The following is a 20170-nucleotide window of genomic DNA, read 5'->3' as shown; positions in this document are numbered from 1 at the left end:
CCTTCAGGCTGTTGCACAGGAACAGGAGGGGGCCATTCAGCCGCTCTCCTCCATGGGGTTACACATGAGCAGGTGAAGTTAAATCAGCCCCTCTACTCCTCAAACCTGTTACACAGGAGCAGGAGGAGGTCAATCAGCCGCCACTCCTCAAACCTGTTACACAGGAAAAGGAGGAGGCTATTCAGTCCCCCCTCCACAGGCATGTTTCAAAGTAACAGGAGGAGCCCATTCAGCTTCCTCTCCTCCCCGTCGAACTTGTTACACAGGAAAAGGAAGGACGCCATTAACTCCCCCACTCCACCAGCATGTTGCAAAATAACAGGAGGATTCCATGCAGCTTCCCCTCCTCCTCGTCGAGCCTGTTACACATGAGTAGGAGGAGGCCATTTTCTGCCCTCTACCTCCCATCCTCGACCCTGGTGAGTTAGCATTTTAAATTACATTGAGTACCGTCGCTCGTGGGATCTTGCTGTGCGCAAATGGGCAGCCCCGTCACAGGCAGCCACACTTAATAAGGACTACGCTGTCTGGTCAATCGCTTTCTGAAATCCGGAGGGAAGAGAGGGGCTGACGGAATACAGGGTGAGAGAGAGAGAGAGAGAGACGGACAGACAGACAGACAGAGACAGATAAAGTGAAAAAGATAGGAAGAGATAGGGCGACAGAGGGAAAAGAGAGGCATTGGGAGAGGTAGAAAGACAGACAGAGAAAGAGAAAGAGACAGAGGCGGATAGAGACACAGAGATACAGTGTGTGTATGCATGTGTCTATGAGAGGGAGAGAGAGAGAGAGAAAGACACATTGACAGACGAGGCAGGGAGAGGCAGTGTGAGAGAGAGAGACAGGGAGGCATAGAGAGAGAGCGAGAGAGAGAGAGATGGGAGGGGATAGAGTAAGGGAGACAAAGAGAGAGAGAGGGAGAGAGAGAGAGAGCGATTTACAGAGAAAGAAGAGAGAGAGAGAGAGAGCGATGGCCGGCAATGGCCAGATCCAATAAAGTGAAAGTGTGGCTATATTCCATTTGCAATTGCAAGTGAGGAAACAGTGGACAGAAGTGCAGTAAAATATGAAAATTCATATCGTTGTGGTTAGCATATGAGCAAGAATAGAGTATTAGCAAATTAACGGAGAGTTCTGGATATTTCTGGATCCAATGGAAGAAGACTGAAGAATGTAATGGCGGAGATGGATCAATGTGCCCGTGTACATGAGTCACAAAGAAATACACTGAAGGTACAATAAATTGCGAGCAACAACAATGGACTCTTGTTCTTGGACGATTGAGTAGAATGGCAAAAATAAACTTTTTATAGAACTCCACAGAGCAACTGTAACCCTGCAACTTGCATTAGCTGCAGATCAGAGAAGTTTCACTGACTCCCACGATGAAGATGTTGGCTTGTGGGGGAAAGCAGAGTCAGTTGGGCCTAAAGTTAATGGCGCTGAGAAGAATGGAAAGTGATTGTATAGAAGCACAAACATTTCAGAGTGTGTTAGACAGGCTCGGTGTTGAGAGAATGTTCACAACAAGTGGGGAAATATTTTTAGTGGGCACAGTATACAACCAAGATTAACCCATTTAAATGGAGTGGAGGACATTTCTCACCGAGTGTACGACATTCGATCATTTAATGCATTCAAGCCTGTGTTGCACAATGTTTTATATTTCAACCATAGAATCCATAGAACTCCTGAGGCGGCCATTTGGCCGATCAAGTCTCCAGCGACACCTCCGATAGAGCCTGACACCAAGGCCCACTGCCCTCCCTCTTCCCATAGCCCCACCTAAGCTGCACATCTGCCCTAGACGTTTTGATATATGGCAACTCGAAGTGAAATTCTGATCACAATGACTGCAACATTTTCAGCGTTAGTGTTGGCTCACTCTCCAGATCCATTGCTCAGTGACGTGCATAGCTCCAGCAGACTGCATGAGGAAGTTGTTTTATTAACTACTGCCGGGTGTGACCATTGCTTGAATTATTCAGGAACAGTGTTTATTTGTTTAAGTGATAAAGGCAACAATTCGCCAAATATCACACAGCGTCTTTAGGCAACCAGAAAACTGGAGACAAGGCACAGAAATCAGCCAATATTGTGGTCAGTATTAGAGACGACAGCAGTACAAGTTGGGTGTCACAGTGGAAAAAATAGTGGTTTCAACTCGAAGATGCTTTAGTTGAAATAAAGAGGTACTTCGCCACTAGCAGGAAGGACGGTGACTCAGAACTAACAGGATATCCCAAAATATATTCATCAAAACATTCTGCACTGGGTTCACGTTCTGCCCTCAAATTGAACTTTTAAAATCTCCTGCTAGCACTCGTTCTCGAATGAACCCCGTCGATGCCAAATACCCCAACCCATTACCTGGTCCAGCTTGAAAGCAGATTACCATTTGATTGCCTCTCCGAAGGGAAACAGTGGTGCTGGAGGCCAAAAGGCCTGTACAACTCTGTTTGTAACTGCCAATTCCTTGCATGTTCACTTCACAGCAGTTTTGTCACCACACTTGCCCATTGCTTTATGTCTGTGGCTTTGGGACACTTAACTGATTGATCGTCACAGAGGACATTCAGAGCCAACCAGACTCGACTGTATCCAAGCAACGTACAGGTCAACAGACTCCCAACTTCCATTTGATGATTGTCCCATCCTCCAAAACATGTCATAGAGTGAGCAGAGTCCGTCTGTTACCAGGCTCATTCAGATCCAACACTCTAACTCTATTTCTCTGCATAGACGCTGCCGGACTTGCTGAACCTATCCAGAATTTTCTGTATTAATATAACATGGAGACATCACCAAGCTTAAAACCGAGAAGTCAGAGTTGACCTAAAAATATGAGCTGTGGAATTGAGAAGGTAGTTTCTCCCAGCGAGTGGACAGAATACTCAATATGATACTTCGTGGAATAGTTGGGACTGATAAAAGTTATGTAAATTAAATGAGATTTGTGAGTCTTTGATATAAAAGATTATGCGGAAGTGGGAATAAAGTTGGATGAACCAAGGGTTCGGCTTCGGCCTCTTGATTTGTAGTAAATGCAAATATATTGAATTGGTATCAGGCGTGAAACGTTCCAAAATGTATTAACTGCAAGTCTATGCATTCAGCTTCGGAACCTTTCACATGTGATCCAATGTAATTTGAACCTTACACACGGAGCAGTGTAAACGAGTAACTAATTTGTTTGAACATAAATCGTCAATAGATAATATGTCAAAACTGTTCATATATCTTCAGCTGTGCGAAATCTGGAGGGAAAATAAATATGTTTAATATCGAAGCAAGAATTTGAAAATGTAAGTGGTGTCTGGAAAAGGTTACACCAAAAGGTGTTGCTTCAGCACAGAGGCTCTTCATCGAGAAAAATAAGACGTTTAACGCTAACATAATGAAAATGGCACCGGAGCCAATATTGGAGCTGAGCACATTGGAACAATATTTGTATCTGTAATCTTTGGATAATTAATACACCTTGTCATTAATCAATTCCCTACTGGGTGATGGGGATAGGGTGGAGGTGTTGACCTTGGGTAGGGTGCTCTTTCCAAGAGCCGGTGCAGACTCGATGGGCTGAATGGCCTCCTTCTGCACTGTAAATTCTATGATCACCACAGTTGCAATCTAAATATTAAAGGGCCCCATGGCAGGCTTCCAACAAAGAGCCAACATGGGCATATGAAATAGAAAGTATATTCGGCAAGACTATTGCTTTTTTTCCGGAACTTAAGTGGCAGAATAGATCGGAGGAGCCCCTGAATGTGATGCATTTGCATTTTCAGGCGGATCTGAGTAACGTCCAACACAGGTTAATGAGCAACATTTGGGTTAATTGGGATTTGCAATGATACACTGGCATGGATTCAAAAAAGTATAAAATACATAATCGAAATATAGCAATACGTGGGTGATTGTCAAGTTACCGGAGCATGGTTAAAATGGGGCAACCCTCGCATCTCGACTTGGGCTCCAACTGCTCACATTCTATGTAAAGGTCTTTGATGTGCCGAGGGTGGGGGCGTGTTTAGATATCAATAGTTCGTTCCAATTTTTCTGCTGGCATAGACGTAGATGGGTATATCATCAGTGATTTCAATGTAAGGAGGTATCAAGGGATTCAGGCAGGCTCAAAGACTATTGATGATTACGACGATGGACAATGATGTGGAAACATGTAATGTTATCATTAAAGAAAAGGGAGCAGAGAAAAACTGAGAGTATTTCCAAAGTCGTGAGAGGTTGTGGAGGCTTGATATCCGAAGGGCCTTGCATATCATTGCTTATATGTAACTATATGCTAACATGCGGATTCAGCAATCAACTAGGAAGGCAGAATTATGCTGGCCTTCATTGCAAGACGATGTGAGTACAGAAATATACACGTTTTGCTGTAATTGCATCGAGCCATTGTAAGACAACACCTGGACCACCGAGTACAGTTTTGGCCTCCTTAAGTAAAGGAGCATAAATGTGTAAACGAGATTGCACAGCATCGATTTTATAGGATGATCCATCCTGTAGTGTGGGTGTCCTCCCACGCGAAATTGAGGATACTGGAGTTATTTTCTATAGTAATAAATATTACAGCACCGGGTTAATGTCCAACAGGTTTGTTTGGAATCACTATCTTTCGGAGCACAGCTCCTTCAGACTCACCTGATGCTTCGGAGCGAAAGCCAGTGATTCCAAATATACCTGTTCAGGCGGATCTGAGAAACGTCCAACGCAGGTTAGTGAGCATCCCAGTCTACATTGTGGTTTAATGCTATAGTCTAGAGTAGCGAAAAATGAGAAATTATCTAATTGAAACAGGCATTACTTTCCAGAACACTAAAGGGCAGATGCAGAATGCAAGTTTCCCCCAGCCTGAGGATATATCCCCAAATTACAATGCGACCATTTTAGACATAGACGAGGAAGAAACACTTTCCTCAATGTGTTGAGAATCTACCACAGAAAGTTCTGCAGGCTCAGTCAAACAAGAACAAAGAACAAAGAAATGTACAGCACAGGAACAGGCCCTTCGGCCCTCCAAGCCCGTGCCGACCATGCTGCCCGACTAAACTACAATCTTCTACACTTCCTGGGTCCGTATCCCTCTATTCCCATCAGATTCATGTGTTTGTCAAGATGCCCCTTAAATGTCACTATCGTCCCTGCTTCCACCACCTCCTCCGGTAGCGAGTTCCAGGCACCCACTACCCTCAGTCATTGAACATATTCAAGACAGATGCCGACATATTTCTCGATCTGAAAGATTACCGGGATAACAAGATTGTGGGGGAACATTGCGGTGTTCTACCGGGTCAGCCATGATGCAGTTGAATGACGGTGTCGAAGCGAGGGGTGTGGAACATTATAATTATATTGTCAGAGATGGAGATGGGGAGAAAAATGCTGGGGACAGTTAAAAGTTGAAGCTCTGTTTCTTATGAAATACATTTGATATCTGCTCCTCTGCAGATAAATATCTCAGTGTTTTGCTCGTTTGCAGCAGGCGGGATGAGGAGATACAATTAATAAAAGTTTCCTGATCTGAACACTGACTAAATTATCCTTGAGGGTCGCTGAGAAGTACAGACAGCAAAGCATATCCTGCAAATGATCACAAAGTGAATGAGATTAGAACAAGAATAGAAAGTGCCATAAAACCTAGCAAGCATGCTGGTAGGGATCAGTGTTACAAAGGTAGTAAAAAGAATGAACATCAGAGAGGAAAACTGTAGTTTCAACTCGAAATTACAAAGAAAGGGGAACATGGCCACTGTCACGCAGTACACTGTCTCAGAACGAAAGAATTCTGAAGTAAACAATGTCACAATGCTTTGAATATAACTTCTCAGACAAAGTTTGTACAACAGCATCAGAGGATGCAGATTCACAAATGTAAACACCCAGCCTCCTCAAACTGTTCGACTTTGTCTGCAGACTCTGAGTGGGCTGCTGGATATGACGTCAGCGGTGAGACTGGCGGAGCTGCGCCCTCCTACCTGCGCTCCCTTGCCTGCATGGAACAGACGCAAAGGGGACCTGTCACCGCATTTGGCCGGTGCTTCCGTCAATACTGCAAGAGCTCTGAGCTGATTGGTAGGGCCAGCTTCTGCATTGACGAAAATGAGGAAACTTCGCAGACACGCGCCGAATGATCAATATCGAATTAAAATAAGCTATCAGAATCTGCTTTATTTGCTTTTAGTCATTTGTATACTTTTCGAAAGAAGTATTGTGCCTTGAAGACCACAGCAGCGAGAGGATATTTGTTGTATTTATTTATTGTATTTAGTTCATATTTATTCCACCAAACAAAATATATTCATTCAGCAGCGTGTAATTATTGAACATTCCCCGAATGGCCCCTAACCCAGAAAGAGGGAAAAACATGTCGCAGAATAATGTACAGATTGGCGGATACCATGAAACCACAGTACTGTTCAGAACAAAGAGGATAGGACATGAGGAGATTGAAAGATGAACTCTGAGCACTCTGAGCCCTGCTGTACAGTTTGAAGGGTGTTAGTGTTTGTTCATTTTTCAGAATTACATCTGTGATATTCTCAGCTGCAGCAGACTAAAAAGGCGAGTGAAATACATGCACATTCTGTGAAATTATCTCAGTCTGAACATTGTCCCCTGTGTCTGATTTAGTTGTGATGAAATCACAGATTGATATCCTTGTTTCAATAACATTTAGGTCATGCAGCTAAACCGGGCACGATTTGCTGATAACCTCCTGCCAATAATGAGAGCATGAGAATGGAAGTAACCTGAAGATCTGTTTTGAAGATTACTTTAGCAGCTTGCAAATATTCTACAAATTGTTCCAGACTCATTTATGAAATGAAACAGATTATCTCTGTGTCTCCATGAAATATCACGAGAATTGTGAATAGATATGTTAGATTGCTCCTGAAGATGAGAAAACACACTTACTGGATTCTCCCGACACCAGTGAAGAGTTTCACCTCTGCCATGACATACAGTTCCTCCAATTACTCTTGGGACATATTAAATGAAAGCGGGTAAATGGAGTTGAAATCAGCCATGATTGAATGGTGCCGTGGACTCGATGGGCCGAATGGCCTTACTTCCGCTCCCATGTCTTATGGTCTTATCTATCTACCTATCTATCTATCTAGCTATCTACCTATCTATGAATCTTCTTTCTCTCCCTGTCTCCCTCTTCTCTCTGTCTCTATCTATCTAACTCTCTCTATCTATCTATCTACCTATCTGTCTGTCTATCTATCTATCTAACTACTATCTATCTATCTATCTAGATCGCTCTCCTCTATCTAAACATCTAATTTGTCCTTTGGAACGCCTCGATTAAATCTGGGTTGGTAAATGTGTTCGAGACTGAGAGAGACAGCCTTGGACAGCGCAGTATTTTGCGGAGCATCCGCAGAGCTCCAGTGACGCAGGTTCGTTACCGGCCTCGGGTGACTGTCGTGTGGAGTTTGTACTTGCTCCACGTGTCTGCGTGGGTTTCCTCCGGGCGCTCCGGTTTCGTCCCACATGCCAAAGATGTGCAGGTTAGGTGGATTTACCATGCTAAATTGCCCCTTAATGTCCAATCGTTTGGGTTGGGTTCCAGAGATTGTACGAGGACAAGATACTCTTTTGGGGGGTCGGGGTGGACTCGATCGGTTGAGTGGCCTGCCTCTGCACTGGGGATTCTCTGATTCAATGACGAATTTTTGATCAGTGAGGGATTCGAGCGTTACTGAGACTAAGACGGGAAAGTACAAGTTGGGGTTTATCTCATTCGATCGGCCACGGCCACTGAATGGCCGAGCGGCCGACTTCCGCTCCTGCCTCTTGTGGTTTGACGGGGATCTTGGACGTGAACATTCATGTTCAACTGCAAATATTGCAATTTTGTGCAACGCGTTTCGTAAAACAAGACTTCACGAACAATGCAATATCGAACCCTTTATCTACCCCGCCACGCCTCTCTCCGAGAAGCACCTGAGATCCTCGGAGACATTCAACAGACAAACTACAGTCCAATGGTTCAGACTGAAAGCCACATTCCTTTGGGTCACTTTCACCTCCTGGCTCTTGCAAACACCAGCCTTTTCCAAAACAGCCTCCCCGAACATGCGCCGGAATGTGGCGACGAGGGGCTTTTCACAGTAACTTCATTTGACGCCTACTTGTGACAATAAGCCATTTTCATTTCATTCATTTTCAAACAATGCACATTAAAAGAAAAACATGACCACTGCAATCGAACACACTATTACCGCAGGGTTTTAACCCTTTAATTGCCCCAATACGTCGAACCCAATGTTCCTAAAATCATCCATTCGGCGTGGAAGGAGAAGTGTGATCGACAGTCCACTTCTCACAAATCCCCGAAAGGGCTTACCGAAAAATGGTGGACATTGGACTACTCGGTTGAGCAGTCGATGGTGATGATGGTGCACTGGCACACGGAACAGGAAGTTCAATAGCTCTCTTTAATTCCGTCAGACTGGGAGGAAAGGATACCGCGCTCCAGGATTGATTTCTGAAGACATGAGGATATGTGGCTGGATTCTTTGTTTGTGGACCACGCATCACGAAATCGGCCCATCGGAGGCGGAGCATCGCGGGAGGGGCCGATAATGAGATACGAACGCGGTTGCAACTATGTGCGGGACGTGTCGCAATGACACCGATTTGGACATCGCGATTCAGCACTAAACCGGCGCACGCTGCAATTTCGGCGTCGGAAGCTATTCTTCCCCCCCCCCCCCCGCCATTGCCCTGCCTGGTTTCGGCGTCAGGAACTATTCTCTGCCCGATCGCCGTTTCCGATTTTGATGTCGAGCAATGGAGAATCCCGCCCAGGGCTTATTAAAACAAAACTGTATTACCACCGCAGCATTAAAATATCTTTAATATCACACCAGAAAATAACTCGCAATTACCCCTAATCAATCCCAATTAACACAGCGCCCTAGTAATCCTTAACTGCTATCGTTACTTCCACTCAGACGGCCAAACTATCTCGCCTCTCAATCCACTTTGCGATGCAGTGAGCGCTCGGGAACACATGCTGTATGAAGATGTCCATAGAGACTGTTTTCAAAGGTCGACTTGAACCCCTGACAGAACAACGCAGAATGTCTGGCCGTATTTTTTCAGGAGCCTCTCGACTCGCCTACCAACCACAAAACTAAAACTGAACCTCCCCACCGGACTGCTTGACCCGCAGGCTCCTCCCGTTCACGTCATCATCTCCCGAAACCTAACACTGTCTCTAATTAACTACTCCGCAAGGGACCCTCTCAATAGATTTCAAAACCCGTTAGCCCAAACGTTTCATTGATGCTGTAATTGTATCTGGATCCCAGGATTACTACATGTGTGGGAACGTCGTGTAAAAAGAAATTGTTCATTGTTCCAACTTGTTCGCACTTCTTGAGGTCAGATTTATTGTCAACGTTCAGATACTGCTGATAAACTGTTTCTCTTGCAAGTTCTCCCATCTGGTCTATGCCCATGCATGATCGGCGAAGTGGCTGAACGATATACGGCCGCAGAGCTTCCTGTGCCGTGGCCTGGCTGGCTCGGGCAATGAACCCGCAGGCGGTGGCCAGCTGGTCCTGGGGTAAGACGAAAAAGGCCTCGCGCTTCCGAGAACTGAATGGGGCCAGTTTCAAATGATGGTTTCCACTTCCTTTCCAGGGGGCTTTGTCGTCGTTCCTTCCTCGCTCAATTTTGAGAACCGTCTTCAGGAAAGGTTCATGCCACACAATTCGCAGGCAGCGACCATCTCCAACAAGAGAGGACCGAACCATCTTCCCTTGACATTCAATGGCATCACCATCACAGAATTTCCCCCTCCCCCACTGCGGACATTATGTGTGTTACCATTGATCAGAAACTGAACTGGCCCCAGCAGTATGAATACGGCGGCTACCACGGCAGGTCAGAAGCTGTGAATCCTGCAGAGCGGAACTCACCTCCTGACCCCTCCCCCTCCAGCCACTCCAAAGCCTGTCCGCCACCGACAAGGACACGAGCCAGGAGTGTGATGGGGTAGTCTCCATTCGCCTGGCCGAGCGCGGCTCCTAAGACTCTCAAGAAGCTCGACACCATCCTGGATGAAGGAGCCACGCCCGATTGTTCCCCATTCCACACATATTCCAACTCTCTGCCAGCGATGTACACTGGCAGCCGTGTGTACCATCTACAAGATGCACTGCAGCAACTCAACAAGTTTCCTTAGACAGCAACTTCCAAAACGACGTCCTCGACTGCTATTAGGGCAACTGCAAAAGATACTCGGCAACCCCACCACCAGGATGCTCCCCTCTAAGTCACTGAACTCCCGGTCTTGGGAATATATCGGCACTGTTCCTGGATCAAACTCCTGGCACTCCCTCCTTAACAGCGCCGCGGATTAACCAAACCCAGTCGAGATGGCAACAGGTTCAAGAAGGCAGCTGACACACTGCCTTTGGAAACGCACCTGGGGATGGGCAACAGACTGTGGAGCTCTGCGGCAGCCCACGTCCCATTGATGGACTTTAATAAAAACGAGTTTGGTGTCAGCGAAGTCAATCCGTAGATACAAGAAGCCAGCGTCTGTCTTTGCTGGGTTAGGCAATCCACGATGAGTGCCCGATGTGGCGACCGAGTTACCTGGCTTGTCCTGGTGTGGTTCGAGATTGACCCGGGCAGGGTATGAGGTGTTTCGCTGATAGCAAGGAGGCGAGCTGAGCTTGGGCCAACAATTCCCTGTCGAACTTAGTCCCTCATTCCAGGGGATGTATCCACTGTCATATAACGCTATTGACTGGGATTAAAGCACAGATTGACAATTTCCAAATCCCAATGACATTAGGATTAGGGCGACAGTGTGGGAAGGCATTGAAGAGGATTATCATCCATGGTCGTGTTGCACAGCACAGCACGTCGACAACCTGAATAGCCTACTCCTGTTCATATCTACCTGTCCTGGTAATGCATTATGGGGAACATGTAGATTGAGCTTTCCTCTGTATCTAACCCCGTGCTGCAGCTGGCCTGGGAGTGTTTGATTGGGCAGTGTAGAGGGAGCTTTACTCTGTATCTCACCCCGTGCTGCAGCTGGCCTGGGAGTGTTTGATGGGGCAGTGTAGAGGACGATTTACTCTGTTTCTAACCCTGTGCTATACCTGTCCTGGGAGTCTGATGGGGTCACTGAAGAGGGATCTTTACTCAGTATCTAACCCCGTGCTGTACCTGTCCCGGGAGTGTTTGATGGGGCAGTGTAGAGAGAGACTTACTCTGTTTCTAACCCTGTGTTGTACCTTTCCTGGGAGTGTTTGATGGGGCAGTGTTGAGGGAGATTTACACTGTTTCTAACCCTGTGCTGTATCTGTCCTGGGAGAGTTTTATGGGGACAGTGCAGTTTGATTTTTGCTCTGCATATAACTCCATGCTTAACCTGTCCTGGGATTGTTGGATGGGGCAGGGACTAGAGAGCTTCACTCTTCAGCTAACCCTGTGCTGTACCTGTCCTGGAGTGTTTGAAGAGAAAGTCCAGTGTGCATTGTATTCTGTATCTACCCCCATTCTGTACCTGTCCGTGAAGCGTCTTGAAAATCATCAGAGTAGATGAGTCCCCAGGGCCTGAAGAAATACTTTGCAAGGCAAGGGATGAAATTTCTGGGCCTTGACATAAATCGCTGTACCCTCATTAGCTACAGATGAGGTCTCAGAGGAGTTGAGGAGAGCGATTGTCGTTCATTTGTTTAAGTGGAAAGTCAGAAGCTTTTTTCCCAGACTGGAAGAGTCAATTACTAGTGGACATAGACTTAAGGTGCGAGGGACAAAGTTTAGAGGAAATGTCCGAGGAATTTTTCTTTACACAGAGGGTAGTGAGTGCCTAGACTTCTCTGCCGGGGTGGTGGTCTAAGCAGGTACGATGGTGATATTTAAGAGGCGTCTTGACAAATACATGAATAGGATGGGAAAAGAGAGATATGAACCTTGGAAGTCCGGAAGGTTTTAGTTTAGACGGGCAGCATGGTCGCTGCAGGCTTAGAAGACCTGTTCCTGTGCTGTACTTTTCATTCTTCTTTGTTCTCACAACAATACCCACAATACTGATAACAAAAGAGCCAATCATGTATGCAAGGAAAACTGTTATACAGTTACCCCAAACAGTCAGTCGGAGCATCAACTCCAACACTGACAGTGATCAATAGCTCCACGGAAAAGGGGAGCATGGACACAAATCTGAGAACAATAGACCGGGACGTGGTAACAATGCATCAGAATCCGAAAACTATAGATTGGAACGTCACAACAATGGGAAGGAGTTTATTCGAGGCTCTTGACTATATTTCCCAAGACTCGATTCGATTAGCATTCAGGATTGAAGTTGAACTTATGCTTATTCAAACGGGATACTATCCGATCGTGGCCATGGTCGGTGTGTCTGGTGAGTCTCACTTTCCAGATATTTATTACATAAACTCTGTTTAACTGCATTACTGTTCTTGTCATTAACTCCGCCCAGTTTTCTGCTGTTGTACCAGCTAAGTCTCTGAATCCAGTTATTACCTCTGCAAAACACTGCAAATTACTTTAACATTTTTATACTTCACTCTCTCCTCTCACTCCCAGTGGAATTGCTGACAAGTCCCTATATGCTGCTACTATATTTGTTATCCATTTTTCAAGTATCGCTCTCCTTCTTATTTAAGTCACGGATCATGGACAATGACATCTGTTCCCATCGCAGACTCTGTTCCCTATCCACTGGCTCCCTTCCTGTACCTGAGACTGTCAAGACTAATTACAACTTCTGTTATTCTTTACCCTGAGCTGATTTCTGAGAACATATATATTCTATCGTTAATCATGTCCACTGTCACATGCAGAATATCACTCTCTGGCTAACCCCAGCTGTCAATGTGAATTAAAGATCGACTATCCAATTCTCTGCTGAACATCCTTCCTGTTACAAAGCTGCAGGATCGAAGCTCATCCCAATCTCTGGTGACATTCCCGTTATCCATTGTCGTTGTGCTCACTGACCCCGATCACATGCCGCCCTGGCACAGTCCTTAATTTGCTCTCCACCTGACCCATTCCCCCCCCCCCAAGACTGTGTCCATCTCATTAACCAAATCTGTGTCCAATTCCCGAACTGTTCTTGCTGGTTCCCGTTGAAACAGCGCCTGGAAATATTCCCCGACTCCACAATCTCCCCTTCCATAACCCTGCATCTGGATTATCCGGCCGCCGACGCCGAAATCCCGTTTTGCTACCGGTGACAGGCCATTTCCTGAGGCCCTCTCCCCGATGCTCCGTCCTGACCGGATGCCCGATGCTGCCGTCCTGCTCAGCCCCAGCTGCACTGAGCCTCGGTTGCCGTTTTACTCTTTTTTTTCAGGCATAAAGCTCCACCGTTCCCTCGGCGGCATCGGGGCATAGTCCCAGAATCGGAGAATCCAGCCCCATGTGTCTTCCTGAAACCGTTATTTTTACTGATCCAGCCCCTCTTGAACCTGTGCTGCGGAAATCTCGATCCATAAATGGTACATCCACACTGTTGGTCACTTCCAGAGTGACCTGTCAATCGCCACATGCTGGACAGATATCGTGTCCGGGTGTATCCAGCTTGGGTAGATAATGTGAGGTGACTTCCGAATGTGACATCAATGAGCTATGTCAATCAATCTACCAGTCCCTGCATTTTACCTTCCCTATTCCTGTGAATTACCTCCACCTCTAATTTGTCGCATTACTTTTTCAGAGATCCCCACAATGTGTTGCCTTTAAGAATGTGTCCGAATCCAGGATTTCAGTGAATGTAAATCCCTCAGGATCTCTCCCTAGTTTTGATATTGCCTCCAGAGAGTCACTTGTGCTGCTGTGATAGAGTTCAGACAACCTGAAATCCTGGGTTCCGTTCCTCGCGTCTCCAGTGTGCAGCGCCATGTTGGACAGAGGATTTCTGCAGCGCTGACGCGTGTCTTTGAAACTTGGCCCATGCCTGTCCACTGGGGATCTGTGTTAGACACTCTCTGCTGAACATATGTTCAGAATGTGGAGATGCCGGCGTTGGACTGGTGTGAGGTTAAAGTCCAACTGGTTTGTTTCAAACACTAGCTTTCGGAGCACTGCTCCTTCCTCAGGTGTTTAGCAACAAGATTAACCCGTCTAGTGTTATGCCAAATGATCCAGGGATATGACTTGCAGCTGAAGAGATGTTGACTTAATTCTGTTGTGGGAAGTAGAGGTCCTGTGGATGGGTTTCTGGAAGATGCATTGTGAGCTGCTGCATACTTTCAGGGAGGACAGAGGACTTGGTGACCCAGGCCTGGGCGAGGAATGGGGACTGTAGTTAGGGAGTATCTGGGGCTGTAACATGACCGGCAAATGGTGCAGGGGCTGCAGAGTGTGGTAGCTCTGGAAAGAGAGTGGAGGAGGGGCGCGTCCTCCTTCTTTGTGCTTCAGAAGAACATTGTGGTATTATCGCTTAACTGGTAATCCATTGAAGAAGGGCTATTCTGGGGGCACAGGTTCCAATCCCACCACGGAAGTTGGTGGAATTTGAAATACAGAAGAAACAAAGTCTAGAATTAAAAGTCTAATGATCACCTTGAAATCATTGTCAATAGGGGCTGGTTTAGCATAGGGCTATAGATCTGGCTTTTAAAGCAGACCAAGGCAGGCCAGCAGCACGGTTCAATTCCCGTACCAGCCTCCACGAACAGGCGCCGGAATGTGACGACTAGGGGCTTTTCACAGTAACTTCATTTGAAGCCGACTTGTGACAATAAGCGATTTTCATTTCATTTCATTTTCAATTGTAGTCAAAATCCATCGGTTCATTAATGTCCTTTAGGGAAGGAAATCTGACTTCCTTACCTTCTCTGACTTACAAGTGACTCCAGTGTCACTGCAATGTGGTTGAATCTTAACTGTCCTCTGAAAGGGCCGAGAAAGTTACTGAGTTGTATCAAAGTACATTCAGGTCACAAATAAACAAAAGTGGATCACCCGGCATCGACCTTGGAACCGGAAATAAGAACGGCAAAAGCAGTTCTGTGGACCCTGCAAAGGTCTCATTATTAACATCTGGGGCTTGTGTGGAAATTGGGTGAGTGTCTCACAGACAAGTCAAGCATCACAGACATTATTGTCGAAGGAGAATAATTGATGAAGCAGCTGAAGATGGATGGGCCGAGGACACTATCCTGAGCTGGCAATGCCACCAGGAAAACAGGGGCCAGGGCGGAACTGGGAGAAACGCGAGGACGAGTAAGAGGATGTAAATTCCTGAATTTGTTCAATCTGATACATTATGTTCTCATTGTTCAACTTCCCTTTCCCTCCATGAATCCCCCAATCTCCTCTGTTACACCGACCTGGGACCACCACTGGGACCGACCTGGGACAGTTGCCACTTGACCACCATCCTGTAATAAAAAACAACGAATACACCTGATAATTTTGATGTTTAACAACAACATGCCCAATGTTACCAACTGAACAACCCTCCTCCATCCTATACTCCCCTGGTTCCTGTATAGTGGCTTCTTCCGACTTGTCAAGGGCTCCTGCCCAGAGCTTCCCCAGTAACTGCAGCACAGTGGGCGAAGGCTGCTGTCTTTCAATGGGGAAGACGGCAGATGGTTTGCAGGAAATCGATGAGCAGCTCTGGGACTGAAGGGCTCCTATTCAGACTGTGCCACCTTGACATGTGCAGCAGTAGTCTGGGCTGATGTGTATCAGTAGGGATACTGGTGGTGAATGGAGTACAGATATCGTCGCTAAATACTCTGCAAAAGGAGCGAGTGGCCGAATAACTGTTACTGTATAACTGAGTCAACGGACTGAATGAACTCTATAGATTATTATTATCAGCTCATCCTATTCCTGTGTGACAGACACGAGAGATTGAACGATCTGCTCCAGTTTCCGTACAACAGACTTGAGTGACTGAGCGGTAACCTCCTCCTATTACGGACTAGCAGATGAGGTACCGAATGGGCTGCGCCTCCCATTCTTGTTTACCAGTCTTTAGGGACTGAAGCACCTCCCCGGATTCTGTTGTAACAAACTCGAAGGGCTGAATGGCCACCTCCTGTCTTTGTGGCGCTAACTTGATATACTGAAGGTTTCCTCCTCCTGTTAAGCTGTAACATTTTCGAGGGACTGAATGGGCTCCTCCTCATCCTTATGTTCTGGTCCAGCTGACTTGAGGGACCAAATCATCTCCTCCTCCTTCTGTTATCCTGTAAATGATTGAAAGAGTGAATATCCTCCAACCGCCTGTTCGGGCTCGAGGAATTCAATTGCCGCCTGCTGCTCCTATTGTAGTGCAACAAAGACAAGGGAATGAATGGCCTCCTCCTCCTGTCCCTGTGTAATCGACTAGAGGTAGTGATTGGCCTCCTGCACCTGTTCCGGGTTAAGACACTAGAGGGACTGAATGGCCTCCTCCCATACTGTTGCGGTGTACTAATCTGGAGGGTTATGTGTCTGCGGTTGACAGTGTCAGTGTGACAGTGCCGTGCTCAATCTGGTTGTCACCAGTTGCATCTAGCTCTCGCCAGTGGCTAACAGTCTAACTATTGCAGCATGAGACGTGTGAGTCAGTCTCTCCCGTCATTACGGGGCATCCTCATCAATAAGTCCTGTTTAGTAGATCCCCGTGGCGACTTGCCGAAACTGGGCACCTCCCAGACCCAGGCTCAGCTACAGGGGAGTCGGAGGTCCTCAGACATGGGGAATGCTGGCTCACTGACATGTGGTTTCGACATGGTATCCTCGATCGATATCCCAGCTACAGGTCAATAACTCCACTGCATTCTGCCGGTCTCGAGAGGTAGTTTTAATGGAGTAAATACTGACAGAAACTCCGGAGTGAATTCCTGTAGGTGGGAATCTGCCATCTATCAGGCAGCTTTCTGACAAGCCCAGCAGCAGAACTGGTACCAGACAGCACTGATTTCACCCTTTGCTGTGAACAATACTAGCAATGGCCAGAGAGAGATCCTGATGCTTGGACAACTCAGGTTCTCCAGACTATTTACCCAGGCCTGTACCCTGGAGAGGACTCCAGCTTTGTGGTTCCCGATGGCACAACACAGGAGGAAGCAGTTATCGGTTATAAACTCGCACTGGATTGGCACAGAGCCTGAGCACCAGGGGTTGCTGTGGGCACTGGGATAAAGCATCAAGTTTCAGCGAACAGCGACCTTCCATCGCCCCCTGTCCGTTAGCTGCTGTCTCACGCGGCCTACTGGTTTCAATGGATCAGTGATGCTCAGGGAGCCCTCACTTAACAGGCAGGTTGTTAATCTGTGCACCAGGCGAGACAAACTCCACAAAGACAAACAGCAGTCTTTCACACCACAAGCTGGAACAAAATGACCCAGTGTCCTGCTCTGACAAATGACCTTCCGCAGTTTGGTGATGTACACAAGACAGCTCTGATCGATAATGAATTTACACGGCTCATTTCTGAACTGTAAGAAACTGGACCCGCTTAACGTGGACCCTGTAAAGAGAAACATGACACATTATTGTGACAAGGGAAAACCCAATAGGCAACCAAGGAGACTGCAGACGGGTTCACAGTAAATATATCAATTCAATCGTGATCAGAAAGGTGTTTTAATCTTCACTTATCAATAAGCGACAGTCCAATTTACCTAATTTAACTACGACCCGTCAGTCACACCCTGATTTCAAGGATCAGTTCTGAGAGACACTTATTCTTGCTGTCAGCAGAATTCCCAGGTCCGAGGGAGTGGATCGTCTCGCGGTCTTCACCCCTAGTGTGGAATCGCCGACGCAGCTTGTTGAACGGAACTGGACAGAGATTGCTGGAGCTCTGTTATTCTCAAGAAATTAGCAAATCTTCTCCGGAGCATTCAACACGTCATCAATGAAGACGAACATCTTGCTAAGGCCATCCCCACACCCACACTTCTTGCCTTCAAACAATCGCGCAAACTTTGCAGCAAGCTACCCAGCCTTCACGAGAACAGTGACCGCGACACCACAAAGTTCAGCCATGGCAACCTGTGCAAGACGTGCCAGATCATAGACAAGGGCACCACCAATACACATGAGAATACCACCCACCGGATATGCGGTACATCCTCAGGTGACTCGGCCAACGTTGTCTACCTCATACGCTGGAGGAAAGGATGCCCCGAAGCGTGGTACATTGGCGAGCCGATGCAGACGCTGCGACAACAGAGGAACGGACATCGAGCGACAACCGCCAGGCAGGAATGTCCCCTTCCAGTCGGGGAACATTTCAGCAGTCAAGGACATTCAGCATGTGATCTTCGGGTATACGTCAGTATTCACGCAAAAAAGGACAATGTTGTCGAGGAGAATACTGAGATTCAGGCTACGAGACTAGAAGGGCTTGAGGTTCATAAGGAAGAGGTGTTAGAAATTCTGGAAAGTGTGAAAATAGATAAGTCTCCTGGGCCGGATGGGATTTAACCGAGGATTCTCTGGGAAGATAGGGAGGAGATTGCTGAGCCGTTGGCTTTGATCATTAAGTCATCTTTGTCTACAGGAATAGTGCCAGAAGACTGGAGGATAGCAAATGTTGTCCCCTTGTTCAAGAATAATTCACAAACGCTTTCCACGCGGGCTGCTCTCGGGGTTTATGTGCCAGAGGAACGCGCCTGCAGGGACAATCGCTCCTCATGAAACGCCGGTACAATTCAGACAAAAGCTCCGGGATGGAGATTGTGGCGCCCGTCGTCGGTAGTTGGGGCAAAGAGGGAGCTCTCTATGCCACGCACAGACCCTGAGGTCAGGGAGCCGCCACCCCCCTCAGCACTCATGAAAACAAACACCTCGGTTGTAACATTGCATCGGTGTAAGGACATTATTATAAAACTTTTGTCTCTTTTGTGTTTCCTTTTTTTATCTCCGTTCTTCTGTCTGCTTTAATCTAAAATCATTTTGTTAGCTGCTACAACATTCCTGCGCCCTTTGCGATATCTGTTTACATTACAGTCTTTGGACCTTTGAATACCCCGATCCTGATGGACTAATCCGGAGCGGCCCTTTTGATTCTGTGGCGGAACATGTGTTGTCAAATCGATAGACTTGTCAGTCAGCCAATCGGGATTTGTGGCAGTTTCAGTCATCTCCTATTGTTTCCTGTGATTGGTGGAGCCAGACCGAAACTTCCGGAGAGGAAGCGCGTCTTCTGAAAAGTTCAATGTTGTTTTCAATACGATGAAGGAAGCCAGCAAGCACTGTTGCTTCACAGCGCCAGGGTCCCGGGTTCAATTCCCATCTTGGGACGCTGTCTGTGCGGAGTCTGCACGTTATCCCCGTTTCTGCATCGGTATCTTAGGGCTGCTCCGGTTTACTCCCATGAGTCCTGAAGACGTGCTGTTATGTAATTTGGACATTCTGAATTCTCCCTCAGTCTACCTGTACAGGCGCAGGAGTATGGAGACGAGGGAATTTTCACAGTAACTTCATTGCAGTTAATGTGAACCGACTCCAGACAATAATAAAGCTAGTAACGACCTTGAAGACTCTCTCTTTCTCTTTCTTTGGCAGACGATCAAAAAGGCAATCCAGCTGAATATGTGTAAGCGCTCTTATTTAAAGGACAACGATCACTGAGGGTGCTGCAGAATTCCCGGGGAGACGGGAGGTCCGGCTGGTGGCAGAAAAGCGGAATTACACGTATCCGAAAACCCCGTGTACAGCACTATCTGGTGATGGCTGATTGAATTGCACTCACCTGAACATCCTGTATATCGCTCCATCTGGCGAGCAAACACGGATGTGCGCCGACCTGAAAATTCTTGCGCAAATCAATTCCTCGAGGTCGCAACCACTGCATTGGAGCCTCACCTCAAGAATTTCCCTTTGACCCCCGTTTTATTTGTCGTCCAACACTTACCCTGTGTCTGTCTTGAGTGTTTCCGGGCGCAGAGTGGGAACCGTTCTGGAGTTAGGTAGACTGGTAGACCATTTCCCTGTTATTTCTGTTTTTATATTTTCATAATGTCTTCTCATTAATGCTAAAAAGGTCCCAGATGTTGTATTTATAAATCCAACGCCTGTAGCTTTTTGGTGCAGTGTTGGTTAACGATCATCGGGAAAAACGCAAATGTTTGCTTCATTCAGTTACGGTGGGAGCCAGGATGTCTGGGGCTGGAATTGGGTGTCCTGC

General features: G+C 46.8%; 2 long non-coding RNA genes across 2 annotated transcripts in view; both read left to right on the top strand.

Annotated features, from left to right (window-relative positions):
• The window catches only part of LOC140399565 (uncharacterized), a 358239-nt gene that overhangs the window by 71512 nt on the left and 266557 nt on the right, over nt 1–20170 (top strand). The window lies entirely within an intron of this gene.
• LOC140399563 (uncharacterized) lies at nt 113–3013 on the top strand. Its single transcript, XR_011937719.1, has 2 exons — nt 113–419; nt 2743–3013. It is a non-coding gene; the product is annotated as an uncharacterized lncRNA (long non-coding RNA).

This window comes from Scyliorhinus torazame, chromosome 23, assembly GCF_047496885.1.
Source record: "Scyliorhinus torazame isolate Kashiwa2021f chromosome 23, sScyTor2.1, whole genome shotgun sequence".
In the NCBI taxonomy this organism is placed as follows: domain Eukaryota; kingdom Metazoa; phylum Chordata; class Chondrichthyes; order Carcharhiniformes; family Scyliorhinidae; genus Scyliorhinus; species Scyliorhinus torazame.
Note: the sequence above shows the minus strand (reverse complement) of the source record. Positions and strands in the feature narration are given on the sequence as shown.